Source organism: Anomaloglossus baeobatrachus, chromosome 2, assembly GCF_048569485.1.
Source record: "Anomaloglossus baeobatrachus isolate aAnoBae1 chromosome 2, aAnoBae1.hap1, whole genome shotgun sequence".
NCBI classification, from domain to species: domain Eukaryota; kingdom Metazoa; phylum Chordata; class Amphibia; order Anura; family Aromobatidae; genus Anomaloglossus; species Anomaloglossus baeobatrachus.
Window position 1 is genome coordinate 612,177,681 of NC_134354.1, and position 12,541 is coordinate 612,190,221.

Below are 12,541 nucleotides of genomic sequence, written 5' to 3' on the forward strand. Positions count from 1 at the left end.
AAAAATCATACAATGTGATTTTCTGGATTTTTTTTTAATTCTCTCTGTCACAGCTGAAGTGTACCTACGATAAAAATGACATACCTCTCTATTCTTTGTAGGTGGGAAAACTTGCAAAACTGGCAATGTATCAAATACTTATTTTCCCCAATGTAGAATATTATTTTGTTGGAAGGAGTTAAATTATGAGGTATTTACTCCATTTATTAGACTTGCTTTTCTAGCAGATATAGCAGATGCTTAAGCAGAAAAAAATCTGGGTACATGTCAAATTAGCATTCTCAATAACACCAGAATCCAAGGTTTCCCAGTAGAAAATTGTCCAGAGCACAATCACTTATATATGGTGGATATAAAACTTCACAACCACCAGTTAAAATGACTTTTTTCTCATGTAAAAATATCATACCAAAAGTAATTACTTTAAATCCTTTTCCACCTTTAATGTCTTATATAATATATACAATTCAATTGCAAAACAAACAAATCTTTTCAGGTGGAAAAAGAACTTAAATTATGTGGTTGTATTAATATAAATATCTCTAAACTAATTTTTTTTTAAGTAACGTTTAAATTAATGACAGCATTCAGTCTTTCTAGGTAGAAGTTTAATGGCATGGCACATCTAAAATTGTCAATCTTTCCCCACTCTTCCTTGCACTAGTGCTCCAAGTTTGACAGATTTGACATTTACATCTTTTTTTACAGCCCTGTTCAAGTCATTCCTTTACATCTTTTAAGGTCATGCAAATTGGGCCAAACTTTAGACCATTGAAGACTTTGATCTTATGCTGAAGCCACAAAGCATATTGCTGCCTCCACCATGATTCATGGTAGGTTTGGTAATCTTTTGATGATAAGCAATATTGGTTTTACACAAAACATGACTTTTTAAATTAAGGACACAACTTTCAAACGTAGTCTCAAAAAAGCATGCTATATTTTCCCACATGCCTTTCACAGATTTGATTTAGGTTTTAGCAATAAATTGCCAGACTTCAATGTTTTCTTTGTAAAAAAAAATGCTTCAATCTTGCCACTGTATTCCACAGACCAGACATATCAAATAAATGAGAGATTGGTGACACAAGCATTATACAACCAGATTTCCTGAAGTTCCTTTAATGTTGCTATAGGCATCTAATCAGCATCCTGAAACAATTTTCTTCTTGCCTTTTCATCATTTTATTGAGGAAAGTAAAGTTCTAGGTAATGCCAAATTTAATTCACTCCTTGGTGGCCATTTTCATAGTGTTCCATGGCAAATCTAATAACTTGGAATTTTTTTTCTACCCCTGGCTTTTGCTGTACAGTGCTACTAAAAAAATGTGAGGAAAATCCTACTAGAACAGCTAAACTATAATTGATTTAATCAGAATCACTTTAAATTATAGCCATTGTGTAATGTATAGTATTTAACACGAGTCATTTTCTGATAGCTTACCTTTAACTGGCAAATTTGCTGCATTTTTACCTCTGATTTTGTTAGTCTGTACCAGGAAAAATCTGACTCTAACCATGATTTTAAAAGTTAGAAGTCTTAAATGAGATATGAAATATAATCCAATTTTTTAACAAGTAAAATTCTCAGTACTAAGAAGTATTAGTTGTTCATTATATCTGAAGTGATCTATAGACATTTAACATGTTCTAGATACATTGATTAGAAAATAAAAAATTATATATTTTATATATATATATATATATATATATATATATACCGTATTTTTCGCTTTGTAAGTCGCACCTAATTATAAGATGCACCCCCATATTTGGTGAAGGAAAAGAGAATTTTTTTTTTAATGTTAGATGGGGTCCATCTTATAATGCCAGTGTCCGTCTAACAAATCATATAGGGTATATGTCCCTCATAGCCCCCCATCCTAAAATTTGCCCCCTTAATCTGGATATGGCCCCCTTATATTGAATATAGCCCCCTTGTGCTGGCACACATTCCCCTGTACTGCCTATGGCCCCCTATGGATTGCACACGTCCCTCTGTGCTGCCTATGGCCTCCTATGGATTGCACACGTTCCCCTGTGCTGCCTATGGCCCCCTATGGATTGCACACATTCCCTGTGCTGCCTATGGCCCCCTATGGATTGCACACATTCCCCTGTGCTGCCTATGGCCCCCTATGGATTGCACACATTCCCCTGTGCTGCCTATGGCCCCCTATGGATTGCACACATTCCCCTGTGCGACCTATGGCCCCCTATGGATTGCACACGTTCCCTGTGCTGCCTATGGCCCCCTATGGATTGCACACATTCCCCTGTGCTGCCTTTGGTCCCCTATGGATTGCATACATTCCTCTGTGCTGCCTATGGCCCCCTATTGCTTTCATATGTTCCCCTGTGCTGCCTATGGCCCCCTATGGATTGCATGCATTCCCCTGTGCTGCCTATGGTCCCCTATGGATTGCAAACGGTCCCCTGTGCTGCCTATGGCCCCCTATGGATTTCATACGTTCCCCTGTGCTGCCTATGGTCCCCTATGGATTGCACACGTTCCCCTGTGTTAGATATCGCCCCCATGCTGCTGCCCATAGTAAAATAAAACACTCTTTCCTTACCTCCTCCAGCGCTGATCTCCCTCCTGTCTCCCTCCGTGCTTCTGTTCCTCCACTTCCTGGTTCTTGGTGCCGGTCATGTGATCGGTACAGCAGAGTGAGATCTCTGCATGCTTGATCACAGTGGAAGTAGGGACACCGGGGAGAAACGCTGGAGGGGGTAAGCAAAGCTTTTTTATTTTAGGAGGACCAGCAGCATGGGGGCCATATCTAACACAGGGAGGGCATGTGCGATCACAGAGGGGCGCAAGCTCATATAATATGCACCGCTCCCCCAGCCCGTCACTGCGGTGCCATTTCAGCACCATGGTGGTGGACAGCGGCTCTGCATATTATATGAGCGGGAGCAGGAGATCTAACGCTGCCGCCCGCAGCGTTCACCTGCCCCCAGCACCGCTCCAGATATATATATATACACTGCAGGGTCCGCTCTGGAGCGGTGCTGGGGGCAGGTGAACGCTGCGGGCGGCAGCGTTAGATCTCCTGCTCCCGCTCATATAATATGCAGAGCCCCCCTCGTATATTCGGCTTATAAGACGCACCCCCTCTACTTTCCCCCAAAATTTGGGGGAACAAAAGTGCATCTTATAAAGCGAAAAATATGGTGTGTGTATGTATATATATATATATATATATATATATATATATATATATATATATATATATATATATATATATATATATCATTTATCTAAGTAAATATGAAAAAAGTTCAGTAAGGCTGAATACACACATTAGTGTTCCATAGTAAGGAGCATAGTGCATGGATAAATTCTGTGCCCCATTTGATAGAGCTAACAGCCTCATAGTCATATACATGTGCTGCATGGTGGCTCAATGGATAGCACTGCAGTCAAGCAGCACTGGAGTCCTGGGTTCATCTTCAAGGAGTTTGTATGTTCTCCCTGTGTTTGCATTACTTTCCTCCCACACTCCAAAGAGTATTGATATGGAATTTAGATTGTGAGCCCCTATGGGGACAGTGTTGCTGACATGTGTAAAGCATTATGGAATTAATGGCACTAAGTGAATAAAGGTTTTATTGTTATTATATAGGATTATGAATTTGGCTCAGGAGCCCTAAGTCTGACAGTAAAACATGAACATATAAATGCAGCCTTAACCTAGCCAAATTCTTATTTATAATTTAGAGAAACATTTCTAAAATAATTTTTACAATTTGCAATAACATCTTCTACAAAAAAACTCCTCGGTAAAATAAAGTTATTTTAGATTCCATTGTTATTTTGCAACAAGATGTAGCATTTACACATTGCTTGTCTTTGTAAGTAAAGCATTATCAGGTAATGCAGTCTAAATTTGAAGCACCTCTTTTCAACAGTGCAGTGAGAAAAAAATATTGTTCATGACTAGCAATTGATTGGCCACAGTGCTTCATGGATACATAGCTAGGGCACTCCAAAAGGTGTAACAAACTCACACATCTCAGTCATTATCCTTGTCATTACAGTTCTCAAACTGTGAAGCACTGCAGAACGTGTTGGTAGCTATAAAATAATAATAAGACCAGAAATAATAATACTTGTTAGTACGTGCACAATCCTTGAAATGTGCAGACCATCAAGAGCAACAGAGTGGTAAAAAAGGCTGAGTGAAAACAATGTGGATGTTTGTCCGGGAAGTGGAAGGATGGGAAGTTCTAAAGAAATCCTGAGGACAATGAAACACACACAATTTCTTATAACAACATATAATGCAGATGTACTGAAGAATAGCATCTTACATAAAAAGGAGCATGAACTGTTATTAGTGTTACCAACCTTCTAGAAATTGTAGTAATCATAATTTTACAATTAGGAGTGAATGCAATGTCCTCATATTAGGATTCTGGAAACACATCACTTAAAAGTTTAATAATTTGTCATGGATTTGGCTATTTGGTGTGTCTGTAAAAATGGCTGTCCATGATTTTTTCATAAGCTGTCCATAAAAAAAGAAAATAACTTGGCAATCCTAACAGATCTGTAAAGCAAAACATGGGGAAAAAAGGTTAAAGATCAACAAAACTCTTGTGGATGTTTTGAGAAAAGTCTGTCTTTTGCAAAGGTATGGCAGCAACTTATTTAACTCTCAATACATACATAAATATACACATTGTAATTCAGGGTCGGGCTGAAAAAGAAATCAGCTCTGGTGTAAGGTAATGATAGAAACTTCATCCTCTATGGCTGAAGATATGTACTGGCTCACCAGCATGATACAGATCTGCTTGATTGTATTTACATAAAGGTAATGCTATGCTAGTGGTATGTCCATTTCACTGTCTGAAGTAATGGTCAAATATTACTGCTATTATTCACCACTGGGTGTCTCTGTCTTATAGCACAACAGACTGGATACAGATGGATGTTACACACATAAAGGTGAAGTGTGTCCATTTTGAGGTGCAGTATGGAGGTATCTAGGAAAGATTCAAGATGTGCAGAATGGCAATCTAGGGTCATCTGCCTGCTCAAGTATCCTTACGAGACCAAAGCTGTGGCTGAGTGAAGCCTATCAAGTCTATGATCCGATGCACAGCAAAGAAAAGTGCTGCGAGGCAGGCCACTGAAAGAGGGGAAAAGTAAGACTGGAGCCCAGTGTGAGCCACGTTAGACACCATGTGAGATTGGAGTCATCACCATCTGAGTCACAGTTCACCTGCCAGAGGGGATTCTTATCCATCCGTATCCATCTATTAGATGTCAGTAAGACAATTAAGGTCCACTGCAATTCTGCAGTGAGTAACTGTGCATGCAACACATTACATTTTGGACACAAAACATGAGAATAATGCGGGATTCACACGGTACAATCTATCGTGCGATTGCATGAGCGATCGTACCCGCCCCATCGTTTGTGCATCACGGGCAATTCGTTGCCCGTGGAGCACAAAGTCGTTAAACCCCCGTCACACGTACTTACCTGCTGAGCGACCTCGCTGTGGGCGGCGAACATCCACTTCCTGAAAGGGGAGGGACGTTCGGCATCATAGCGACGTCACACAGCGGTCGGCCAATAGAAGCAGAGGGGCGGAGATGAGCGGGACGTAAACATCCCGCCCACCTCCTTCCTTCCGCATTGCCAGCGGGAGTCGCAGGACGCAGGTAAGCTGTGTTCATCGTTCCCGGGGTGTCACACGGAGCGATGTGTGCTGCCCTGGGTACGATGAACAACCGGCGCCATTACAAATAAACAATTTTTTAAAAATAAGCGACGAGTACATGACTCACGATTTGTGAGCGATTCTGCGTCACTCGGAGGTGTCACACGAAATGATGTCGCAAGCGATGCCAGATGTGCGTCACGAAAACCGTGACCCCGACGATGCATTGCGCGATAGCTTGTCTCGTGTGACGCCCGCATAAGACTGAATCTTTAGTTTGTTAGATAGGTACTGTATATTGATTGGTTAAAGCTAAAATATATTGCATGAACAGCAACCGGATTCTCGGGTTTCACTGCCATGTGCCTTATTTCCTTGCTCTAAGAACTTAATACTCACACCTCGGTGCCATCACAGCATGTGAAGGACTTCGGGCCATATCTGAATTTTAACAGGAGCAAACTTCTGAATGACGTTATAGTGCAAGATAATTGCTGCATTTGATTAAGTGTCTAGGAATACTTGGTGTAATTGAGAAAGGATTATTTGGCTGATTTTATCTAAGTCATCCCGGGGTGAGAGCATAGTTGGTTGGGGTATAGAGATAATTGAATATGTTTGTGATTTGTTGTGCTGCATCACAAATGAGTCTGAACTTCACATGCATATATTTGTTCCAGATGAGAGGGGGTTAAAAGGTAATTAGCAGCTGAATTAGCCAGATGCGCTACTAGGTAAATTTTTAGTATGCAAAGTTGGTACATATTGCTAGGGTGCTCAGCTGTGCAGAACAATGGTCTCGTAAGGTATTTTGACAGTTTTCTTCATTTTCTGTGTAGGTGCATTAACGTAACTTAACCTCTTCACGACACATGATGCACTGGGTACATCATGGATCATTTGAGGTTAATCCCTGACGCCTGCCGTGGGCAGTCAGCAGCGATCCGTGCACATATCAGCTGATTTCAACAGCTGACATGTGTGAATGATAGGCGCGAGTGGAATCGCATTCCACCCATGCTTATTAACCCCTTACATCTCGCTGTCAAAATCTGATAGAGAGATGTATCAGCACGCTGCCATAAGCATAAATTACCCAGTGCCATCAGAGGTCATGTGATGTGATCATGTGACGTCCGGTGGTTGCCATGATGGCACAGGGTCATGTGATGACTCCTGTAGCTATCATGAGTCCCTTTCACTGTCGGCAAATTTATCTTTTCAGTCACTTGTCTTACGGGTGTGGGCATAGGGTTGAGAAACATCTATTTGAAAGGGCAACATATACCATCAGGGGTAAATCCTGACAAGGTCGTCTAGAAAGGGGTAATAGGCGGAGTGTTCTGTTAGTGAAAGGTCTAGGGAGCAAACACCGGCTTAGACTGGCACAAGAGAAATGAGAACAACTTATGTTACTGGACAGGCTACCACACTAGATTTTTTTGGCAGCTGTACATCTATTCAACTTTGAAATGAGGCTCAGCAACATCAGGTGGTAGAGTTGGTTTCAAGTGTTGTATAAAACAACGTCTCCTCCTCTTCCTCCACCTCCACATCACACAGTTCATTCCTCAGAGGTGCCACCCTCATTACACTTGTTTGCACCCGCGTCACAAATCTCCAATTGGTACCCTGACTGTGGGAAACCAGACATGGTCGAATCTGCAGAACTGTTCACACATTGTGTCCCATGGGCATCAGAGGTCCGGTCCAAAGAGTCCCAGACTGTTAAGGAGGGAAGCATTTGCCCTGATGCCCAATTCTTTGTGAGTTGGATCCTGGCCCGTACCAAGTTGGGTCCTAGCAGGATCTCGACCCTCATCAACTGATGTTAAGCCTCGGGGACGGAGGTGATGATGATGAGACTCAGATACTTGACTCCCACGTGTACTGTGCTGTGATGTTAGGTCACCAAATGAGGAGGGGACGACATTGAGCATGACAACGAAGTTGTAGATCTTACTTGGTTTGAACCCAGATCCACGCAGCTGAGTAGCTCAACTGATGATGAGGAGGAAGAGCAGGGAGCTGAAGATGTTACAGTGTCCATTCCCACACAAACAGGTAGTGATGCAACAAAGAGAAGCACTGCATCCTCAGCCACAACCGCGGCTGTGGCCAGCGGCGGTTGCGGGTCTGCAGTGCGCAAAAAGTTTTGCCTAGCCTGGGCCTTTTTGAGACCGCAAAAGATGACCCAACTTGCGTTATCTGCCAGCATTGTAAATGACTGAATAGAGGCAGAAATAGTAATAATTTAACTACTACAAGCATGAACAATGCATGAGCAATCAACATGCATTACTCTGGGAATCTCACTGCACTAAAATGCGGAGTAATGGGCCAACCCAGCCACTTGCCACCAAATCAACATTGTCTGCTGCACCTTCCTCCTCCTGCATCACTGAGGAAAAGATTACAACACAGGTCTCAAGAACCTACTCTTGGGTACCCACTAGAGTGTGGGTGAGTGAAGGACCATCAGGTGGTACAGAAGTCACCATGCCTGGTGCTCTAGATCCACGTGAAACATCGAACGCACTACATGGTTCTCAATCCAACATTCCATCCACCCCCACATCTCCTGCCCAGTTCACCGGTCAGTTGTGCACCCCTTCCTCCACCCTCTATAAGCACAGCAGCCAACTGGTCATGCAGGTTTGGTAATGTAAAAGAGCATTTCCTCCCACACAAGAGAAAGCAAAGTTGGCCACGGAAATGCTGCCTTTCCATCTGATACAGATGGTTTCTAAAAACTCCTTGCCATCGCAGTCCCCCAGTACCAGTTGCCCAGTCGCCATTGCTTCGTTTCTCAAATAAAGCTGTGCGCTACACTATCAATCTGCAGCCAAGATTTCCTTTTCCTTGGAAATTTTGTGTCTCCCAGGTTCTATTTTACCCCTGACACTTGGACTTGTAAGGATGGGCAGGGGTGTTACATATCAATGACTGGGCATTGGGTTACTCTGGTGGCTGAGGGGACAGGCAGGGAAGGGGCTGGTTCCAAAGTGTTGAAATACCCAAGTCTTGTGGGCCAAAATTCTGAACCTACTGCTTACTCTTCTGCTTCCTCCACCTCCTAAAAGACCTCCACCTGTGCCCTCAACCTCTCCCTTAATGTAATATGTGTTACAGGATTGCAAAGAGTATCCTCCCCCTCCTTACAGCTCGGCCAGGGCTAAACGCTATCAGGTAGTCCTGAAATTAATGTGTATCAGAGAATGCAGTCACACAGCTGCAGAGTTGTGGAAAGCTATCCAAACCTAGTTTTATCAATGGCTGTCTCCACTGAACCTGGAGCAAGGGAAGGTCAGATGCGAAAATGGTGCAAACCTGTTAGCGGCCCTACGCCTGGGTAAAATCCCACATGTACCTTGCATGGCTTATGTTCTGAACCTAGATGTACAGAAATAGCTAGGCCAGTATCCCGTGCTGGATGTGCTGCTGCACAAGGTACGGGTTGTGTTTGCTCACTTCCGCCATTCGCAGCCCATGGCTAATCGATTGGCAGCAATACAAAGGAGTTTTGGCCTAACAGTTTACCGGTGGATATGCGATATGCTGATACAGTTGAATTCCACTCTGCACATGTTGCAGAAACTTTGTCAGCAGCAGCAAACCCTGCTGCATTATGCCTTGAGACATAACCTTGGACACGCAGTATGGAGGTGGAGCAAATCACATTTGCGGAGTGGACACAGATCAAGGCAGTCTGCACCCTCCTTGGTAGTTTTGAAATGGCTTCAAACATGATTAGCGCTGACAATGCTATCATCAGCATCACGTTCCCGCTCATCTACATGTTAGAGCACACTTTGAATAATCTTCAGGAGGAGATCGGGGTCCCAGAGGAAGAGGAGGAAGCAGGTAGAGGATGAGGAAGGGATAACAATTCCTGTAAGGTGCAGACAGTTGTCACACTGGCGGGTGTCACAGGAAAGTGTAGGCAATCGATCTAGGCGGGCTCCTGGTAACAAAAAAACTGGTAGTGAAGATGGAGGAGCCCAGCAACAAATGGAGGAGGAATATTTGATGAAGGCAGAAAACTCTGGAGATGAAGAGGATATTGATTCCGTTTCTTTTGACCGTGGTTGGTGTGAGAGACAGAGGAGGAGGAGTAAGAGGAGGCAAGCTTAAGCATTAACCCGCCACCATCTCAACATGGACTTGGACAGCATGGAAGCGTCCAACATATAAGCACCTTCTTGCAGCACTATTTGCAACATGATGTCTGTATCATTAAGATTAGAAATAGTGCTGACTAGTGGGTTGCCACTCTGATAGATCCATGTTACAAGAGTCAATTTAGCAAGATGCTTCCAGCCCCTGGAAAGGGACTTACAGATTCTGTTGTATTGAAACAAGCTTGCAGACCATCTTAACAGTACTTTATCACAAGCTAGCAGGGTGGCACATATCATGCATGGCAGTTCTGTAATTCCAATCACAAGAATCTCGCATCCTCAACTCAGAAACATTAACAGCTGCAGTTCAAGTGCCAGAACCAATTTATATGTTTGTTGGAACACATTTGTTACACCATTGCATGCACCAGCAGAACAGGCTAGATGTCTGACACATAGTCAACGACTAGAGATGATGGTGCTTGATTATCTAGAGCTCAACATGGATGCAATACAGGTGGGATTGGACCCTTTTGCATTTTGGTCTTCAAAAATGGAAGAGTGGCCTGATATTGCAACACACGCCTTGGACGTTTTGGCCTGCTCAGCAGCCATCATTCTCTCAGAACGTCTCTTCAGTAGAGATCTCTTAAGGCTCGAATTCAGTTCGGTTCGTCCAATGGAGGCCCCGTTCGAGTTCGATTCGACAAACCGTTCGACGAACCTATAGAGCCCCATTGAAACCAATGGCAGGCAAACACAAACACATAAAAACACATTATAAATGTACACATACAGTTAATAAACATTGCGATAACACTTACAGGTCCCCGTGATGTGTCCTGCACTTTGTCTCCTGCCGCTTTTTCTTGCGATAATCACTGTGTCTTCCCGGTTACCAGCACTGATGATAGAACCTATCGTGACGTCAAAATAGCATGTGACCAGAACCGTGTCTATTATCTCATTGGCTACAGACTGGTCACATGGCTAGACGTCATTGCTAGGTGCTGTCAGTGCATCTCTCCGGTATGCGGTGCTCGTTTGAGCATGTCCATGTACCGGCGAAATTCTCTGGCACATGGTCGACTCCCCGTTCCTGCATGGGGCGCTCTTTACAGAGTCAGCCCACATGCAGGGACTTGCCGTCACAGCAAGCAAATAGTGACAGTGGGAATCATGTGATTGGAGCACCATTACTATGGTAACCCATCTGTCAGCGGTGACATCACCGCTTACAGCACGCAGCTGCTGCTCACTCACTGAGTGAATAGACTGCACGGGAGCAGCAGGGTTCTTCCTCCCATGCAGTTCTGTCTGATGTAGCAGAGCTGCATGGGTTGAAGGAGAAAGAAAACAGAAGACCAGGATTGTGGAGGGATGAGAGGGAGTAATAAACATGGAGTCTCTAATATGTCTGTGTATTTATTTCTATTAAAGTATTTTTTCTCTGTGTGGTGTCTTTTTTTAACGCTTTATTGGAGATTCTTAATGGTCGGGTCAAACTTGCCTGACATTAAGAATCTCTGGCTTAATACTAGCTAGTAAAACAAAGCTAGTATTAACTCATTATTACCCAGCAAGCCACCAGGCTTCAGGGCTGCTGGAAGAGTTGGATAACGCACCAGATGATGGCGCTTCTATGAAAGCGCCATTTTGTGGGGCGGCTGTAGCCTGAAACCCACAGCTGGCAGCTTTACCGTGGTTGGTGATCCAATGTGGAGGTCACCCCAGGCTCTTTTTTTATAATTATTTTATAAATAATAATAATTACAAAAAAAAGTAGGGTTCCCCCCAAATTGGATCACCAGCGAAGGTAAAGCGGACAGCTGTGGTCTGGTATTCTCAGGGTGGGAAGGTCCATAGTTATTGGCCCTTCACAGCCTAAAAATAGCAGGCCGCAGGCGCCCCAGAAGTGGCGCATCCACTAGATGCACCAATCCTGGCGCTTCACCACAGCTCATCCCGTGCCCTGGTGCAGTGGCAAACGGGGTAATAAATGGGGTTAATACTAGCTGTAAGGTCACCTGACATCAAGCCCAGCAGTTTGTGATGTCATGGCGTCTATCAGATACCCGACATCACAAACTGTTAGTACTAACAAAAAAAATAGACAAAAAAAATGTATTTGAAAAAATACTCCCCAAAACATTCCCTCTTTCACCAATTTATTGTAAGGAAAAAAAAATAAGGGGGTCACACAACGACTCTGGACCATCTAGAACAGTGATGGCGAACCTATGGCACGCGTGCCAGACTGGGCACGCAGAGCCCTTTTTGCTGGCACACACGCTGTCGCCACATTCAGCCACTTTGAACTGTCGGTGTGGTCGCTCCGACAGAGCAAAGTGGTGTTGGAGCAGAGGAGACATCTCTCCTCCTTCTGACATGCCTCCTCTCCTGAGCCACAGGCCTGTTGCCTAGGAGACGGAGGAGCGTCAGTAGGCGGCGCCGGCTTCTTGTGGCCGCGCGGGAACTGAACTGACTGAGGACGCAGCGATGGAGTGGTGCTGCAAGGTGAGTTTTTTTATTTTATTTTTAAGCTGTGTGCGGCTGTGCCAAGGTGTGGGGGACAGTGCCAGCACAGGGCAAACATGGAGCGCACGGGGGAAACATGGGAGCACGGGGGAAACATGGGAGCACGGGGAAACAAACAGAGCATGGGGTAAACATGGGAGCACGGGGCAAACATGGGAGCACGGGGAAAACTTGGGAGCACGGGGGAAACATGGGAGCACGGG